The 20345-nt window shown below is 36.5% G+C and overlaps 1 protein-coding gene across 1 annotated transcript in view; it reads right to left on the bottom strand.

Moving 5' to 3' along the window:
• VTA1 (vesicle trafficking 1) overlaps positions 1-20345 on the bottom strand; it is an 83028-nt gene that overhangs the window by 57809 nt on the left and 4874 nt on the right. The gene's annotated exons all lie outside the window — the stretch shown is intronic.

Genomic DNA, 20345 nt, shown 5'->3' with positions numbered 1-20345 from the left:
TATTAAACAATGTTTCTGAAGATCTGTTTTAGCATTAAGTGCTCCACTTTATGGACAAATTGTTCTAGCTCTACTACATTTAGGTAGTTCTGAGATTTTCATTATTAGAAATCATGGGCTGCCATACCTTCTTGCAAATACATTTAAGAGTTAGTTCCCTGAGGTACAAAGAAGAAGAATTCCTGGGTCAGAGTATGTGTACCTTTTTCACTTTGAAAGCTCCTCTTAGACTGTCTTCCCAAACAGATTACCAATATGCAGCTGTATGTACACCATATGCAAGCACCCATTTTCCCCAAACTTACAAAAAATTGATATTGCTAAACTTCCTATCAATCTCAGGACTTTTAAGTGGTATCTTCTTGATCTTGCATTTTCACTAAAAAAGCATTAGATATTTATAGGATAGCTGTATATCCTCCTTTATGATTTAGGAATAGCTATCAAAAGAAAAGAGAAACATTTGCCAAGTTTTCTATTGGGTTGTTTGCTTTTTAACAAATTGCCTTGCAGCAGATCTTTGTACAATATTAAGGAGAGAAGATTATGCTCCTCACCCCCCCCCAAAAAACCAGAATCTTGTATTAGCATTTTCCCTACTTTTCTTGTCAGCACATAATCATCTTATGTTTATTTTTCTCTCTCTCTATTCCAGATTGAATTTAAACTCCATGATGATGTCAATTTTAGTCTACTTGGTTTGCTGATGTATCCCTGGCATCTAGAATAGTGCTTGGCCTTCGATAAACATTTTCTGAATAGATAAATACATGAATGAAAGAACAGCTCTTTCTGCCCAACTGATTTAAATGCCACTTTTATCATTCATTATCATATATTAAGTTTCCACGGGATAAAAGGGCCCATTCTGTATTACATTGTCTCTCTTGCTTTGTCAGTACTGGTCTATTGCTGTTTAATTTACTAGAGCTTTATAACATGGCCTGTATCTTAGTCACTCCCAGGATTTCTAATTCAATTATGTCTAACCCATCATATCTTTTAAAAAAATGTATTAATATACACATAACACATAGTTATTTATTCTGTGTATATTTTTAATTTTAATAGCTTTATCTGAAAAATGGCATTTTTAATGCTTAGACTTTTAGGGCTACCTCATGTTCCGTGGATTGTAACTTAATTTATTAATGTATTTATTTCCATATATTAAATTAAAGGATTTGATCCATCTAGGTATTAGCAAGAGAAAAAAAATGGAGCTCCAAAAACATTGCGCAGACTTACACTGCCACACAGTGTAAAGAAAGCATGGTGCTTTCATTTTTACTGCATACTTAACAGCACTGGGTATCACTTTGACTAAAAAAAAATTTCAGCTTCAGAAGTAAAAAAAAGCACTTATTTTAACTATCCACTATGTTGATCATCAATGGGTCCAAAATTTTCTTTTCTTCTCTCTTTTAACCAGCCATATTTCTTTGCAACACACCCAGGGCCTTTCTAATTTGTCTATTAGGTTCTAACCACCTCCACAACTACCTCCCAAAAGTCTTCAAAAGCATAGTTGAACACCCTCTCCTTTTTAAACGAGTCATATCTCTTTTGAGCAGTTCAAGCTCTGTGTCTGTTTCGGTCAGCTCTTTTTTACTTACAACTGTGATTAAACTCCCCAACTCTTCCTCCTCTCTTGGCAGTTATTCAGATCTTTCCTTCTAGCAATTTTGTTGTATTTCTTTTGTTAAAATGCATTACATGAGCTCTTTGGAAAATAAACACATTGGCTGCAAACATTATGATGTCTTTCAATTTTCGATTTTTGTTTTAAAACAGAGGCTTAAAATATTTATGTACTTAAAGCTACTATTTGCATTTTTCCCCCCTATTGATTCTAAGCTTGGAAAGTTCTTTTATCTTCAAGGGACTTCATGTTCAGTTATATGTTCTTTCAAGTTTTTTCCATGGTTTTTCTAATTTAACTCTTTAACTTGCATTTTCCCCACCTTCACCATACTGGCAACTATCTCAAATACAATCAATAAATAATTCTTCCTTTTTCTAATGATTTGCAGTTCCTTTAACATATTTTTACATTTTATATTTTCTGATTATTTGATTTCAGTGAGAGCACAGATCAAACGTTATCTCCTTACATGGTAATGTAATGTCTATAACTAATAATATGGCTTTACTTCCTCCAAATCCAATCTATGTTTTACTGTATTACCAACATTTTCTGAAAAATTTTAGGTGTTCTTGCTCTTATTCTTTAGAGGAAGGCTTTTACTTGAGAGTAGGGATCAATTCCATTGGCCAGGTTTCTCACCTTTCCCCTAAGAGTGTTCATTCTAAGCTATACTGAGGTTGAAGCCTTTGAGACTAATGATCCCAGGGATCGGCAAAATAACTGGCTAGGGTGCGGGAAAGAAAATATAACATTTATATGGATATCTTTTTATCTCATTCTTTGTAAGTTTCTGTCTTTATTTATCTTATATAATGCAGAAAATAGTTTTATAATAACACAGATAGTACGATATATAAATGTAATTTATAAATAATTTACATAATATATTGGAGATGGATAGGTGTTCAAAAGGTTAAGAATCACTGCTTACCGCATCCTCAGTCCTCTCAATTATAAACTGTACCTTCTTGCCCCAACCTAGCCTATCTCTCTTCTGCACAGTCCCATTCCTTCTACCTTATCATAATCAGCACAATTCCCCACATCTCTTCAGATTTCTTTCCCCTCTTTATCTTAACTAAAACCTGAATGTCACTTAAGAAAGCACTTTATTTGCAGTCCTCTCAAGCAGTGATTTTAATTCTCTTGCATTCTTTCTATCTTGGGACTGGCAAGTATGGTTGGCTTTCTTTTGCATCCCACGCTACCTACAGTTGTCTGTTAATGTCTTCTAAATACTCTGTGCCACAGCTCATGCCACTCTCTTTCCCTTAATCTTGTAATGATGTATCTGCCCACAGACCTCAGAGTCCTTCCTTGTTCTTTCATCAATATCTGATGACTCTGTGGAACTGGCACACACTGGCACTGGTACTGCCAACATCACAACTGTCTTTTAGATGAGGAAGTAAATCCTTGTTTTACTTTACATTGTTATTTTGGATTTTCTGCAATAAGGAAGCAAGTCTAATTCTAATGCATACACAGTGCCAATACTTACCAACCCTCATGTCTTAATATTCATTCATACTCTCCCTTACATGCCAGTCATTCCATTATTAAATTACCATCTCAAACTGCTGTATGTCAAGCACCCATTCTAAACACAATTTCCTTTTCTTACAAGTTTAAACTATGCCTACATCAACAGACTTCCAGTTCACTGGTGTCTTCCTACTTCTTCATTATAATCAGTCCGTTCTTCTTTAACTTCCCTCTACAAACAGCTTTGACCTCTACAATGTATTTTGCTAGAACTTTGTTGCCTTATCTCCTTCTACCCTGAACTTTTTTATTACATCCTTTTGGCAAAAGCATACTCACATATAAACCCAACTATCCTCTCTCTCTATGCTTACATATAAGCAGCAGAGACCACAGATTATCATTATAAATATCATAATAATCAACCTCAAATGACTTTAACACTTGCCTTCAAAACCTCCCAAATGGCTATTTCAAACATACCTCGATCTTCTTTAAAACAACCTCACCCAAACACACACACACAGATTTAAGACATTAATAATTCACTATCTAAATATACCATTGGCCAACATGATAATGTGAAGAAATAGAGTACTGACAATTTCATTTCCCTAGGTCTTTCTCCTTATTTTCTTAATACTGTAGTGAATACAATATGAATCCTACTATGCATGGAGTGTAGTTAGCAACTTGGTAGACCAACTTTGGGAATCAATGGCTACCCAGCATAGGTAATAGCCTGGATTATGAAGAACTGAGGTTGATTCTCAAATTCACACTGGCTTTAGTGGCAGCCATCTCAAGACCTAACCATTAAACAAACATGGAGCTAATTAATTCAGCACTTTTTTTACTAGGCAAAAGTGACTTATTCCAATGTAAAACGTACAATTCTCAGTTTCTAATTTGTTTTTCTTACCTACTTCTGTTTCTTACAAATCAAACTTGAAATATAGTGTAATGACCACCTATATGCATTTCTTTTTCTTGGTTTACATCTGCATTTGGTCTTTGCAATTACAAGGGCATCATTATATAGTAATGCCTTTAATTGAAGCACTAGAGAGAATATCCCTGAATTAGAAAGCTTTAGGAAAAATACTGACCCAGCTTTTACATTTTTTAATATCTTACGTAGTTTACATAATTCTGAAGTATAGAAAATGTATAAGATACATTTGTTAATATTAATAAAAGTAAAAAGACCTTAAATCTACTTACTAAACTTAATGAGTACACTAAAAGATCTTTTTACCATAGAAGGAAAAAGGATCACTTTTATATAGAGCTCTGTTCAAGACAAGAAATTCATTGTAGCAGCAGCAGTATGATGAAATTAATGTCTAACATGGAAAATTACCCAAGACAGAATAAATATGTAGCTAAAATAATCTATAAGAAAATATATTTGATTTATTTCATCAGGGAAATGTGTTTATTTTTATGAATAAATATTATCTGAAGATGAATAATGAGGCACATTTGCAAGAGGATTAAATACTTTCCGACCTAACTTAATTTAATGGGAGGCATTTAGGACCCAAACATTTACTAATCCTGAAGGTATATGTAAATCAAAGTTGCATAAAATCTAAACATTAATATTCTAACACATCTTTGCTTATGCATGAAAAATATAAAAATATGAAATGCATGATATAAATACCCCAAAAAAGATATTAAAGCAATTGTGAAGAATGATCCTTTAACAGGTTAAATAAATGTTGCAGTCAAATAGGAATCATGATTTATATTATGCTTAAAAGCAAATTTCATTCCAATAAACAGAACTGAATATATTACTCTATTCAAAACTATACTATAAATACCTGCCATATGGTTAATATTATCTTTTGTGAGGGGACTTCTGAGTCAAAGATTAAGGAGTATGAATGAATGACTACTAAAAAAAGTTATTTACTTTGCTCATTCCTTCTTTAGACAAATATTTTTGGAGCTCCTGTTATAATCCAGCTTTAAGAAAAAGTTAGCTATTCCCAATCCTACAAAGAGATTGTGCTTGTACACAGCAAACACTAAATGATGATTTGATTACCAAAATGAGACCACAGATTCTAATTCTGGCCATGATAGAGTAACTAGACTTGACATCCCACCATGAACAACAAAAATACTTGATAATGTATACAAAACAAGTTGTCCAACAATGGAAACAGATATAGAGGAAGACCAATGCACCTGGAGAAAGGAAACAAATGAGGAGACACCAAGCTCAGCCCAGTATTCTGTCTAGAGGCACATTCCAAACTGAGAAGTGGGAGGAGAGTCTTAAGCAGAGCACAGTCCTCTAGCTGAGCTGAGAAAACAAAGCGGAGTTCAGGGAACCTGAAGCAGTTGTAGGCTGAGCGGAGAATTCTAAAGAGGAGGGAGCGAAACAGGAAAGAAACCCAGAAATTTGCATAGGGGTAACCTTGAGGCTCAGCTGAATACCACCACGTGCATGTGTAGGGGAAAACTGCACAAGGCCAGACAAAGAATGAGTGGAAGCTGTAGCAGGACTGTCCCCAAAGCACACACAGGTCTAGGATGCATTGATTCTCCAAGCAACCAGAATGGAGAGTCCTAGATTCTTACCCAGGATATTCTATAGAGACCTCAAAAAGGATATGCTTTAGGGTTAACCTGTCCCTAAAGCAAAGTCCACTACTTAGACATGCCCTCCAAAGCAAAAAGCAAGCAAGATATGGCACAAAGGAATCAACTGAACTGCAAAAATTTAATTGTTGGTCAGATAAAATGCCTTCAAAGTAAAACCCTAAACTCTAGACATTCAAGAACTCAAAATATCCTGCAACCAATCAAAACATGGCAATAGGCAGGGGAATGTGAACAGCCCAAGTAAGATCAAACAATGACAAAGTAACAGAGATAGCAGACAATGACATTTAAATACTGGGAAGCTACTGTGAAGTATTTAATGGAAACCATGAATAAGATGAGGAGAGAAACAGAACATACACAAAGGAACACAAATGGAATTTCTGGAGATGAAAAATGTATCTGAAAAGAAAACTTACTGGTAACATTAATAGTGGTTTATAGGCACCATAAAAGAAAAGGATAGTGAACTTCAGAATACAGTAATAGAAACTACTCAAAATAAAGCAGGAAGAAAAAGGACTGAAAAGAAAACAAAACCAGAGTCTCAGCGAGGTGAAGGAAAACAACAGTGTTCTAACATATGTGTAACTGGACACCCCAACCCCCCCAAAACGGGTGGGGAGGTGTGGCCAAAAAAGTGCTGAAGAAAAAAATAGATGGACAAATTAAAATTCTTTACCCAGCAAAAATATCTTTCAAAAATAAAGACAACAGAAGCTTGTTTCACAAAACAGCTGAAAGAATTCACTGGCAGGAAGCTTACAAAAAAATGAAAAAGCTCTTCAACAGGAAAGAAAATGATACTGGATTTAAAATTTGGATCTGCATAAAGTAATAAAGAGTTTTCAATAAATATTTAAAATTTTTATTTCCTTACTTTATAACAACTATTAACAAAGGAAAGGAGGAGGTGGAGCCAAGATGGCGGCGTGAGTAGAGTAGCGGAAATCTCCTCCCAAAACCACATATATTTATGAAAATATAACAATGACAACTCTTCCTAGAATAGAGACCAGAGGACACAGGACAACATCCAGACCACATCCACACCTGCGAGAACCCAGCGCCTCGCGAAGGGGGTAAGATACAAGCCCCAGCCCGGCGGGACCTGAGCACCCTTCCCCCAAGCTCCCGGCAGGAGGAGAGGACTCAGCAGGGAGGGAGAAGGAGCCCAGGACTGCTTAACACCCAGCCCCAGGATTCCGGACCAGAGCGCAGACACAGTGCATGCGTGGGGTCCTGGATACTAGGGAAACAGGACAGCAAGACCTGTGAGCGGGTCCCTGAGGCCGGCGCCCAGGGATAATGAAAAGTGAGCAGCTTTTTAAAAAAAAATTATTTATTAAAAAAAAATTTTTTTTTTTGCAAGTGCTTTTTGGAAGTCTTAAAGGGACAGGGACGCCAAAACCGGATGGAAGCATCCCAGGACACTTAGTCTAGCAGCAGGGAATATGGGGATCTCTGGGCACTCTAACCCCCTGGGCAGCAGGGAGCACGGCGGCCCCTCACATAGCCTCCCGGCCGCTCCCCCTCCAACGCAGCTCCACCATATTGGAGGGGTGGCCCGAGGCAAGCCACGCCCACAGCAACAGCAGAGATAAACTCCATAGCAGCCGGACAGGAATCAGAAGCCCAGTCTGTGTGCAGCTGCCCAGCACAAGCCACTAGAGGTCGCTATTCTCCCAGGAGAGGAAGGCCACAAACCAACAAGAAGGGAAGTTCTTCCAGCCGTCACTCGTGCCAGCTCTGCAAACTATCTCTACCACCATGAAAAGGCAAAATTACAGGCAGACAAAGATCACAGAGTCAACACCTGAGAAGGAGACAGACCTAACCAGTCTTCATGAAAAAGAATTCAAAATAAAAATCATAAACATGCTGACGGAGATGCAGAGAAATATACAAGAGCTAAGGGAGAAGTCCGGAGGGAGATTACAGACGCCCGAAAAGATACTACAGAAGTGAAACAAATTCTGGAAGGATTTATGAGCAGAATGGATAAGATGCAAGAGGCCATTGATGGAATAGAAACCAGAGAACAGGAACGCATAGAAGCTGACATAGAGAGAGATAAAAAGATCTCCAGGAATGAAACAATATTAAGAGAACTGTGTGACCAATCCAAAAGGAACAACATCCGTATTATAGGGGTACCAGAAGAAGAAGAAGAGAGAAAAGGGGACAGAAAGTGTCTTTGAAGAAATAATTGCTGAAAACTTCCCCAAACTGAGGGAGGAAATAATTGAACAGACCACGGAAATACACAGAACTCCCAAAAGAAAGAACTCAAGGAGGACAACACCAAGACACATAATTAAAATGGCAAAGATCAAGGACAAGGAAAGAGTTTTAAAGGCAGGTAGAGAGAAAAACGTCACCAATAAAGGAAAACCCATCAGGCTATCATCAGACTTCTCAACAGAAACCTTATAGGGCAGAAGAGAATGGCATGATATATTTAATGCAATAAACAGAAGGGCCTTGAACCAAGGATACTGTATCCAGGACGATTATCATTTAAATATGATGGAGGCATTAAACAATTCCCAGACAAGCAAAAGTTGAGGGAATTTTACCTCCCACAAACCACCTCTATAGGGTATTTTAGAGGGACTGTTCTAGATGGGAGCACTCCTTAAACCAAACAGATGTCACCAGAGAAAATAAAATCACAGCAAAGAAAGCAGACCAACCAAATACTAACTAAAGGCAAAAAAATAAAATCAACTCCCCACTAAAATCAGTTAAAGGAAACATGAAAGAGCACAAAAAACAACAACCAACATATAAAGAATGGAGGAGGAGGAATAAGAAGGGAGAGAAGAAAAGAATCTCCAGACAGTGTATATAACAGCTCAATAAGCGAGCTAAGTTAGGCAGTAAGATACTAAAGAGGCTAACCTTGAACCTTTGGTAACCACGACTCTAAAGCCTGCAATGGCAATAAGTACATATCTATCAATAGTCACCCTAAATGTAAATGGACTTAATGCACCAATCAAAAGACACAGAGTAATAGAATGGATAAAAAAGCAAGACCCATCTATATGCTGCTTACAAGAAACTCACTTCAAACCCAAAGACATGCACAGACTAAAAGTCAAGGGATGGAAAAACATATTTCAGGCAAACAACAGAGAGAAGAAAGCAGGGGTTGCAGTACTAATATCAGACAAAATAGACTTCAAAACAAAGAAAGTAACAAGAGATAAAAGACATTACATAATGATAAAGGGCTCAGTCCAACAAGAGGATATAACCATTCTAAATATATATGCACCCAATATAGGAGCACCAGCATATGTGAAACAAATACTAACAGAACTAAAGGGGGAAATAGACTGCAATGCATTCATTTTAGGAGACTTCAACACACCACTCACCCCAAAGGATAAATCCACCGGGCAGAAAATAAGTAAGGACATGGAGGCACTGAACAACACAGTAGAACAGATGGACCTAATAGACATCTATAGAACTCTACATCTAAAAGCAACAGGATATACATTCTTCTCAAGTGGACATGGAACATTCTCCAGAAGAGACCACATACTAGCTCACAAAAAGAGCCTCAGTAAATTCCAAAATATTGAAATCCTACCAACCAACTTTTCAGACCACAAAGGTATAAAACTAGAAATAAATTCTAGAAAGAAAACAAAAAGGCTCACAAACATATGGAGGCTTAACAACATGCTCCTAAATAATCAATGGATCAACGAACAAATTAAAATAGAGATCAAGAAATATATGGAAACAAATGACAACAACAACACAAAGCCCCAACTTCTGTGGGACGCAGTGAAAGCAGGCCTAAGAGCAAAGTATATAGCGATCCAGGCACACTTGAAGAAGGAAGAACAATCCCAAATGAATAGTCTAACATCACAATAATGGAAACTGGAAAAAGAAGAACAAATGAGGCCTAAAGTCAGCAGAAGGAGGGACATAATAAAGATCAGAGAAGAAATAAACAAAATTGAGAAGAATAAAACAATAGCAAAAATCAATGAAACCAAGAGCTGGTTCTTTGAGAAAATAAACAAAATAGATAAGCCTTTAGCCAAACTTATTAAGAGAAAAAGAGAATCAACACAAATCAAGAGAATTAGAAATGAGAATGGAAAATTCACGACAGACTTTACAAAAATACAAAGAATTATTTAAGACTACTATGAAAACCTATATGCCAAAAAGCTGGAAAACCGAGAAGAAATAGACAACTTCCTAGAAAAATACAACCTTCTAAGACTGACAAAGGAAGAAACACAGAAGTTAAACAAACCAATTACAAGCAAAGAAATTGAAACGGTAATCAAAAAACTACCCAAGAACAATACCCCCGGGCTGGACGGATTTACCTTGGAATTTTATCAGACATACAGAGAAGATATAATACCCATTCTCCTTAAAGTTTTCCAAAAAATAGAAGAGGAGGGAATACTCCCAAACTCATTCTATGAAGCCAGCATCACCCTAATACCAAAACCAGGCAAAGACCCCACCAAAAAAAGAAAATTACAGACCAATATCCCTGATGAATGTAGATGCAAAAATACTCAATAAAATATTAGCAAATCGAATTCAAAAATATATCAAAAGGATCATACACCATGACCAAGTGGGATTCATCCAAGGGATGCAAGGATGGTACAACATCGAAAATCCATCAACATCAAACACCGCATCAACAAAAAGAAAGAAAAAAACCACATGATCATCTCCATAGATGCTGAAAAAGCATTTGACAAAATTCAACATCCATTCATGATAAAAACTCTCAGCAAAATGGGTATAGAGGGCAAGTACCTCAACATAATAAAGGCCATATATGATAAACCCACAGCCAACATTATACTGAACAGGGAGACGCTGAAAGTTTTTCCTCTGAGATAAGGAACAAGACAGGGATACCCACTCTCCCCACTGTTATTTACCATAGTACTGGAGGTCCTAGCCATGGCAATCAAACAAAATAAAGAAATACAAGGACTCCAGATTGGTAAAGAAGAAGTTAAACTGTCACTATTTGCAGATGATATGATACTGTACATAAAAAACCCTAAAGACTCCACTCCAAAACTACTAGAACTGATATCGGAATACAGCAAAGTTGCAGGATACAAAATTAACACACAGAAATCTGTGACTTTCCTATACACTAACAATGATCTAATAGAAAGAAAAATCAGGAAAACAACTCCATTCACAATTGCATCAAAAAGAATAAAATACCTAGGAATAAACCTTACCAAAGAAGTAAAAAGACCTATACCCTGAAAACTACAAGTCACTCTTAAGAGAAATTAAAGGGGACACTAACAAATGGAAACTCATCTCATGCTCGTGGCTAGGAAGAATTAATATTGTCAAAATGGCCATCCTGCACAAAGCAATATACAGATTTGATGCAATCCCTATCAAATTACCAGCAACATTCTTCAATGAACTGGAACAAATAGTTCAAAAATTCATATGGAAACACCAAAGACCCCGAATAGCCAAAGCAATCCTGAGAAAGAAGAATAAAGTAGGGGGATCTCACTCCCCAACTTCAAGCTCTACTACAAAGCCATAGTAATCAAGACAATTTGGTACTGGTACAAGAACAGAGCTACAGACCAGTGGAGCAGATTAGAGACTCCAGACATTAACCCAAACATATATGGTCAATTAATATTTGATAAAGGAGCCATGGATATACAATGGTGAAACGACAGTCTCTTCAACAGATGGTGCTGGCAAAACTGGACAGCTACATGTAGGAGAATGAAACTGGACCAGTGTCTAACCCCATATACAAAGGTAAACTCAAAATGGATCAAAGACCTGAATGTAAGTCATGAAACCATTAAACTCTTAGAAAAAAACATAGGCAAAAATCTCTTAAGACATAAACATGAGTGACCTCTTCTTGAACATCTCTCTCCAGGCAAGGAAAACAACAGCAAAAATGAACAAGTGGAACTATATTAAGCTGAAAAGCTTCTGTACAGCAAAAGACACCATCAACAGAACTAAAAGGTACCCTACAGTATGGGAGAATATATTTGTTAATGACAGATCGATAAAGGCTTGATGTCCAAAATATATAAAGAGCTCACCCACCTCCACAAACAAAAAACAAATAATCCAATTAAAAAATGGGCAGAGGAACTAACAGTCAATTCTCCAAAAAAGAAATGCAGATGGCTAACAGACACATGAAAAGATGCTCCACATCGCTAATTATCAGAGAAATGCAAATTAAAACCACAATGAGGTACCACCTCACAGCAATAAGGATGGCTACCATCCAAAATACAAACAACACCAAATGTTGGCAAGGTTGAGGAGAAAGGGGAACCCTCCTACACTGCTGGTGGGAATGTAAATTAGTTCAACCATTGTGGAAAGCAGTATGGAGGTTCCTCAAAATAGACTTACCATTTGACCCAGGAATTCCACTCCTAGGAATTTACCCTAAGAATGCTGCACTCAAGTTTGAAAAGGACAGATGCACCCCTATGTTTATTGCAGCACTGTTTACAATAGCCAAGAATTGGAAGCAACCTAAGTGTCCATCAGTAGATGAATGGATAAAGAAGATGTGGTACATATACAAAATGGAATATTATTCAGCCATAAGAAGAAAACAAATCCTACCATTTGCAACAACATGGATGGAGCTAGAGGGTATTATGCTCAGCGAAGTAAGCCAAGCGGAGAAAGAGAAATACCAAATGATTTCACTCATCTGTGGAGTATAAGAACAAAGGAAAAACTGAAGGAACAAAACAGCAGAATCACAGAACCCAAGAATGGACTAACAGGTACCAAAGGGAAAGGGACTGGGGAGGATGGGTGGGTAGGGAGGGATAAGGGGGGGAAGAAGAAAGGGGGTATTATGATTAGCATGCATAATGGGGGGGTGGGAGAGAGGGGAGGGCTGTACAACACAGAGAAGACAAGTAGTGATTATATAACATTTTGCTATGCTGATGGACAGTGACTGTAAAGGGGTTTATAGGGGGGACCTGGTATAGGGGAGAGCCTAGTAAACATAATGTTCTTCATGTAATTGTAGATCAATGATAACAACAACAAAAAAAAGGGGGATTACTCCCTGATAGTATAAAACTAACTGCAAATCACCGATTAATGCATGCTTTAAATATCCTTAATTTTGATCATTTAAAGGATGTCAGATGATGACCTAAGGAAGTACATTTTTCTGATAATATTCCTTTCTCTTAAAAAAAAAAGCAGTTCCTGTGTGGTGATCTCCAATAAGTTCTTCACAATGGTATAAAGGGCATATCAAAGTGTGGGCAAAGGGTTTGTTTCTGTTTATACAGAGGATCAAAGCCTAATTTCGGTACCCAGAAAATGAATTAAGATACGATATGAAGAAGAACTTCCAATATCAACATTCTCTGGAAGAGTCATTCCAGAAGATGATCATCAAAAAACTTCAACAAAGATCCTGGTGCTGTTACAGTTGAAGCTGCATTCATCCCACTGGCTCCTCGACTTGCCATTGGAATGAAGAAGGAAATATCTAAGCTGGCCTGTGCATACAGTAAAACAACAAATTTGACTGGATCTATACTGTTGGAACTCAACCAAGAATTAGAAGAAGTGCAAGTTGCAGTGCTCCAAAATCTTGCGACTATAGACTATCTACTGTTAAAAGAACACATGGGAGGTGAACAGTTCCCAGGAATGTGTTGTTTTAATTTGTCTGATTTTTCTCAAACTATTCAAATTCAGTTAGACAATACCCATCATATCATTGATAAGTTTTCACAAATGCCTAGGGTGCCTAACTGGTTTTTTTTTTGTTTCACTGGATATGGCTGGTAATTGTAGGTCTGCTTTGGTTATGTAGCTGTATTCCTATTATGTTAATGTGTGCACACAATTTAATTAGTAATTTAAAACCTATACACGCTTATGTTACACTACAAGAAGATATGTCAAAGAAATAATCTTCCCATGTTTTCTTCCATCTGCTACTTCTATAGCTTCTCTTCTTCCTTCATAATTATAACCCCTAAGTAGAATTCGTGCCTCATATCGAAATTACCGGGTATCATAATTCTTCCAAGTGGTAAAGATACCTCAAGACAAATGCTGGGCATAGAAGCCACAGGGCATAAATCTGCAAAGAAGTAAAAGCTAATCTTTTCAGACAATATGGCTTCTCTCTCACTTACCAACTTTACATTTCCCTGTATGGCCCTGGAAGATGACTGGTTAGCCAGAGATAGGTAAGATTCCTCAAGGAAGGAACAACCTAAGACAGGCACAGTCACAGGGGGCCATCAGATAAGAAATTGGGGATCAACAGAGGGGTGAGGCTTAGAACCTCACCCCTCTGTTTTGAGAGAAATCTTCATCCGTGGATGTTTTGTTGACCTTGTCTAGCTTGGATTAATACTTAGTCTATAGGCACCCACCTGATCATCTACATTAGTCCTCTTACAGCACTAAACTATGTTTTATACCTTTATCTTGCATCTACCTACCACTTCAGCATTTTATTAAAAGTAATAATAATAATAATAATAATAATAATAATAATAATAATAAGGGGGAAATGTGGGATTCACATATGAATTAAGTATAAAAATGAAATGAGTAATCATATTTGACCTGATTGTTTATAGTTCATGATGCGTGATCAAAACTGAAAGTTTCTGTGATGATTGTTCACCATGTAAGAACTTATTCACTATGTAAGAACTTGTTCACCATGTAAAAACTTGTTCTTTATGCTTCAGAAGATTAGAGACTGTTGAGAATTAGGCTTGGGGTTGATTAAGGATTGCACATTGAGTCCCCTATACAGAATTTTATTGTTGTTAACAACTATATGATCAATAAATATGAGAGATGCCCTCTCAAAAAAAAAAAAAAAAACAAGGAAAGAAGGGGGAAAATAAAGTGAAGTTCTTGCCTTATATATGAGGTGCTATATGGCAGCAGAATGTGATAAATTATTGTAAATGCTAGGGCAAGCACTAAGAATAAATAAAACAAAGAGGAGTATCTATAAGCCCATGGCAGAGGTACAATGGAATCCAAAGTGCTTCCAAAGACAATCACTGAGGTTAAGAAACATCCAAAAACCAAAAACCTTCACAAGCCACAGAAGAAGAAATGATGAACTGAGAGAAAGCAGGAACTTACCAAGCATTGGAAGCTCTCATTTACAATCTTTGCTGCTCAAGAGTATGTATGTAAGCTTTCACTTTAAACAAACATAATTGTCATAAAAAAATGAAGTTTACCAAAGGTGCTTTAAAACTTGCATGTGTGCCAAAAGAAAGACAATGATAATTAAGGGTGAGTTACTTGATTCTACTGTCCCTGTCCCTTCAACCTTAGGACAGGTTGAAAGTCTAAAAATGCATTACTTTACTCAAAAAAGGAGTTAAGTATTAAAATGACTTTTTTACAAAATAAAATTCATATTTATATATGTTTGCAAAAACAAACTAAGATAAATGAATAGAATGCTAGTGGATAAACCAGTAGTTTAACTTTCTGTGTTTTTATTATTAACCTCTTGTTAAAGTATCCTGAGTCAACCGTTAATAAAAAATAAGTACTTAGACAACAGGCTAATGGGCTCCAGTTAACTATACAGTTTCAGAAATCAGCAAAAAAGGGGAAAAACTGCTTTTATTGGTTTAAACTTGTCTGATGGCATTTAAAAATCCAATTTTTATAAGGTTAACAACAAAAAATAATAGGCTACTGATTACTAATCCTAATATCCATGTGACTTACCATCATCGATTAAAAAAATCCAACATTATTTAGCCTTTATACTAAGTTAAAATTTTACATTTGTATGTCCTATAACATCTCAGAATTGAATACCCATGTTTTTACATTCTGAACAACTGTAATGATTTTCCTATGATTATATAAACAAATGACTTTCAAAGAACATTTATATACTTTCACTGAAAGTCTATTAATGGTACAATGTCACCCCCTAGAGGAAATTTTAAAAAACCAAACTTAAAAATATGTTTACTTACCCAAATTTTAAAGAAGGAATCTTTCTGGGTTTAGCTTTATCTACATCAAATCTGACAGACTCAGATATTTATCATATAGTGTCCACATTTAGTATGGACTCAAATATTTTCAGGCTTTATTAAGTAAAAAAAAAGAGACATATGGAGCTCAGGATATGTTAATAACATTAAGCCTGTCCTCCATTTCTACCCTCCACTTATTAGGAATCTCCCAGTTTACTATATATTGGCTTTTGGCCCCCCTTTCATTTTACACCAATTTAACTAGTCCCTTTACCCTCACTTTGTAGCTTGTTTCTGATTAGTACTACTCACTATCAACAATTTTCCATATAACCACTTCTCATCTGGCATCTATCATTCAGGTCCTGGTTCTATCACTTACTAACAGGAGAGACCAGGATGACTGTGAGAGTCAAATAAAAAATCCTAAAGAAAAACACTGTTACAATTTTTTTTTTTGTTACGGATCCAAGAGCTACATGAAGGTTAATTGTATGGGTTCTTTATTCAGTAACAACTAACACTATTATTTTGAATATCATTCCCCTTTGCAGCAGTTGTACATATGTTTTCTTCGTCCATTTATCTATCGGGATCTTAGTTATCTTAAAGTGGATTTGTATGAGTGTATTGTACATCAGGGATATTGACCCTCTGTTTCTCACCTACTGGAAATATTTTTTCCTAACGCTAGGTTTTTAAATTAATTGTACTTTGTGTTATATACAATTTCTAAATGTTTATAGTCAACTCAATCATTCTTTCACTCTGTTTTTTTTCACTAAGTATTTAAATCAGATCTTTCTAGTGACAATAGGGATAACCTGAAGTACAAACTAGGAAGCTCTGTCAAAAGCTTAGGTATAAGATGAGGGTATATGATACCAGAGAAACTGAAGAGATAAGTAAAATTTTTTAAATGACTGGTTGATTGTGTGATATATGAGGGCAGGAAGGAAAGGTTAAGTTTGTAATCTGTAGCTAATAAAGATGAAAATCTGACAGAAATGAAAGATATTCTAGAAAACTTTATCAACATGGCAGAAAACAGAATTTTTATTAAATAGAAGAAATTGATATATATACAAAAGAACTTCCCCCCCAAAACACAAAGTTGATTTATCAATTACTTTTTTTTTTTTTTAAGAAAGATAAATCTGCTGCCTTTTAATCCAAGTCTGATATGAGAAGAAAGAAGCTATCCTCTCAAGAATATTTAGGAAACCAGCAAAACATTGTTACTAAAAATCTAACAGTGATAACACTTAAAAAAAAAAAGGCTGAACCAATTTTACTTAGGAACATTATTCTTGCTGGGAGAGGGGGTAACAGAAAACTAGACTAGGACATTAAGAAAAATATGCAATAAAATATATAGACTTAACACCAAAGCAGAATACAGAAGAGAAAAAAATTGATCAACTGGGTACCACCAAAACTGTCTGTGAAACCCTATTATCAAGATAGGAAGACAAGTTACAGACTGAGAGAAGGTATTTGTAAAACATACGTCTGACCAAGGACAGGTAACTAGAATACATTAAGAACTCTCAAATTCAGTTTTAAAAGGAGGGGGGAGGGGCAACATGAACAGACACTTCACTGAAGGAGATACACAGACAGTAGTAAATAAGCACAAGAAATTCAGCAGCCATCAGTGAAATAAAAATTAAAACCATTATGACAGACTACCATACCTATCAGAATGGTTAAAATAAAAAATGACACATCAAATGCTGGCGAGGATGCAGAGAAGCTGGATCACTCAACACTCCTATGTTGCTAAGGGAGTGGTAAAATGGTATAGTCAGTCTGGAAAACAGTTTGCCAGTTTTTAATAAAACTAAACATGCAATTATCATATGTCCCAACAACTGTGCTCTAGGGCACTTACTCCAGAGAAATGCAAACTAACGTTTGCACAAAGAAACTATAGATCAGTATGTTCATATCAGCTTTATTCATAATAGTCACAGATTGGAAACAACCTGCCTTAGTCTATTCAGGCTGCTATAACAAAATACCACAAACCCGGCAGCTTATAAACAACAGAAATTTACTGCTTATAGTTCTGAAAGGTGCAAGTCAGTGTCAACAAAGCCACCAGAGGGCTCTTTTCTGGTGGCAGACTTTTCTCTGTGGTATCGTTACCTGTGGAAGGGGCTAGGAAGCTCTGTGGGGTCTCTTTCATAAAGCACTAATCCACTCATGAGGGCCCCACCCTCTCGACCGAATCACTTCAGGCTAATACCATTACCTAGAAGGTGATCATCACTCTAAAGAGTAAGAATTAAAATTTGGGGTGGGGTGGGTATACAAATATTCAGACCATAGCCTAACTCTTCAATGGTTGAACTGTTAAACTGTGGTGTATATATATGTATATCTCATGGGGTACTACTAAGCATTAAAAAAGAAACAAACATTGATATACACAACAACTTAGATAAGCCTCCAGGCAATTACACTGAGTGAAAAAAAAGTCAATTCCAAAAGGTTACCTAACATGTGACTTCATTTACCTAACATTTTTTAAATGATAAAATTTTAGAAATGGAGAACGGGTTAGTGGCTGCCACAGGACAGGAAGCTGGGTCTGGGGGAGACAGGTGTGGCTATAATAGGATTACTTGAGGGATTCTTCTTAGGAACTGTGCTCTACCTTCACGATGGTGATACAGGGACCTACGTCTGATAAAACTAGAACTAAATACACGCACAAAAAATACACAACACACAAATACATGTCAAGTTGCGATGTCTGAGTAAGACTGATCGGTTGACTCAGTGCCAATACTCTGGTTGTGATACTGAATTAAGGGTTTGCAAGATGTTATCACTGGGGCACACTGGGTAAAGGGTGCACAGGATCTCTCCTGTTTTTTCTTACAACTGCATGTGACTTTACAATTACCTCAAAATAAAAAGTTTAATTAAAACTAAAAGCTAACAGGATTCTTTCCAGGAATAGAAAGATGTTTCAAATATGAGTAACTTCGAATATGAGTCCCTGAAGGCAGGGACAGGGAGCTAGAGTAGCAGCCAGAGGAAAAGAACGGAGTCAGACCTCATCCTGAGCGATAAACGGGTTTCTCCCAATCTAGGCTTTCCTTAGACTGATTTTGATCGCACCTAGTTTTTCACCTGCTCCAGGAATACCGCTTCCCCCCAGAGCTAATTACTAGACCATCCTTATGAGGTCATGAAAAGTACCTGCAAAAAATAAACTTTGTATTGAATCAGTAAATTAGTCAAGATAAGAGGAAGCCAGAGAGGCAAAGAGCAATGCATATAATGCCTCAGAAGTAAAAGAGAATAGGAATTACTACAAATGAATTTGCAAGTAGTTTAGCAAAATAATCTTGAATTTTTTTCTCACAAAAATTTTCCTTATTCTATGAATTAAGAAAATTTTTGTTTTCTAAGGTTATAGAAATGTATCCCTTCACACATTTTTAAGTTGGCATCTATCCATTTTCATCAGAAGTTTAAACAAGTACAAAAAATGTAATTTCTGTACATCAAATATTGACATCTAAAAATTGTTAATTACTCTTTCAAATGTAAATATAGAATGCTGTATTTATCATAATCTATTATGAAACACAAAAAGCTCTTTAAGAGTAAAAAATTTTAATTTTCTTGTAACCCTTATTTCCATTTACTTACAGAATTTATTATAAAGGAATATATTTTTATGCTCAAAAGTCCTAACTTGATTACCTTATATGTGATAATGAGTCATAAGAAATATATATAGGTATATACATGACCAAATACCTATTTACCAGGTATATTTGGGCTTCATCCACAGTTTGTGAAAACTGCAGTCTTAAAAGTGAAATGGGTGTCTTGTCATGTTAATGAGAGATTTTTGGATCCCCCAAGGGCTAGGCAGGAGGTTGAATTAGTCAATGGCAAATAATTTAGTCAATCGTGACTACGCAAAGAAGTACCTAACTGCTCTCTGCTGGCTTGGATCCTGTTTCTCAGTTGGGGAGAGTGTCTATGCTTGGGGAACTAGAACACCTACAAGTGCCACCAAGCCAGGCCCCAAGCTCCACGAGGAGAGAAGCTTCTTTATTTGGGACCCAGCCTGTACAGCTCTTTATCTGGCTGCTAACTTGTATCCTTTACGGTACCTTTTATTAAACTGGTAAACATTAAGTGTTTTCCTGAGTTCTCTGAGCCACTCTAGCAAATTAACTGAACCCAACAATCAGGATGTTGGAACCTCCAGTCTGCAGTTGGTTGGTCAGAAGCACAGGTAATTGGCTGGGGCTTGCGGGTGGTATCTGGAGCAGGGGGTGGAGGGCAGTACTGTAGGATGGAGCCCTTAACCTGGGGAATCTGGTGCTATCTCCAGGCAGACAGCATCAGAACTGAGTTGAGTTCTACGACACCCTGCGGGTGTTTGAGAATTGCTTACTGGTGTGTGTGGGAAGACCCCCACATACAGACACTGAAATTGGGTTTGGGAACCCGAAGGGAGTTACACTACTACTACTGTTGTGTATACTACTATTATTGCTATACATATGTATGGAGAA

This window comes from Manis javanica, chromosome 13 (assembly GCF_040802235.1).
Source record: "Manis javanica isolate MJ-LG chromosome 13, MJ_LKY, whole genome shotgun sequence".
Lineage (NCBI taxonomy): Eukaryota > Metazoa > Chordata > Mammalia > Pholidota > Manidae > Manis > Manis javanica.
Note: the sequence above shows the minus strand (reverse complement) of the source record. Positions and strands in the feature narration are given on the sequence as shown.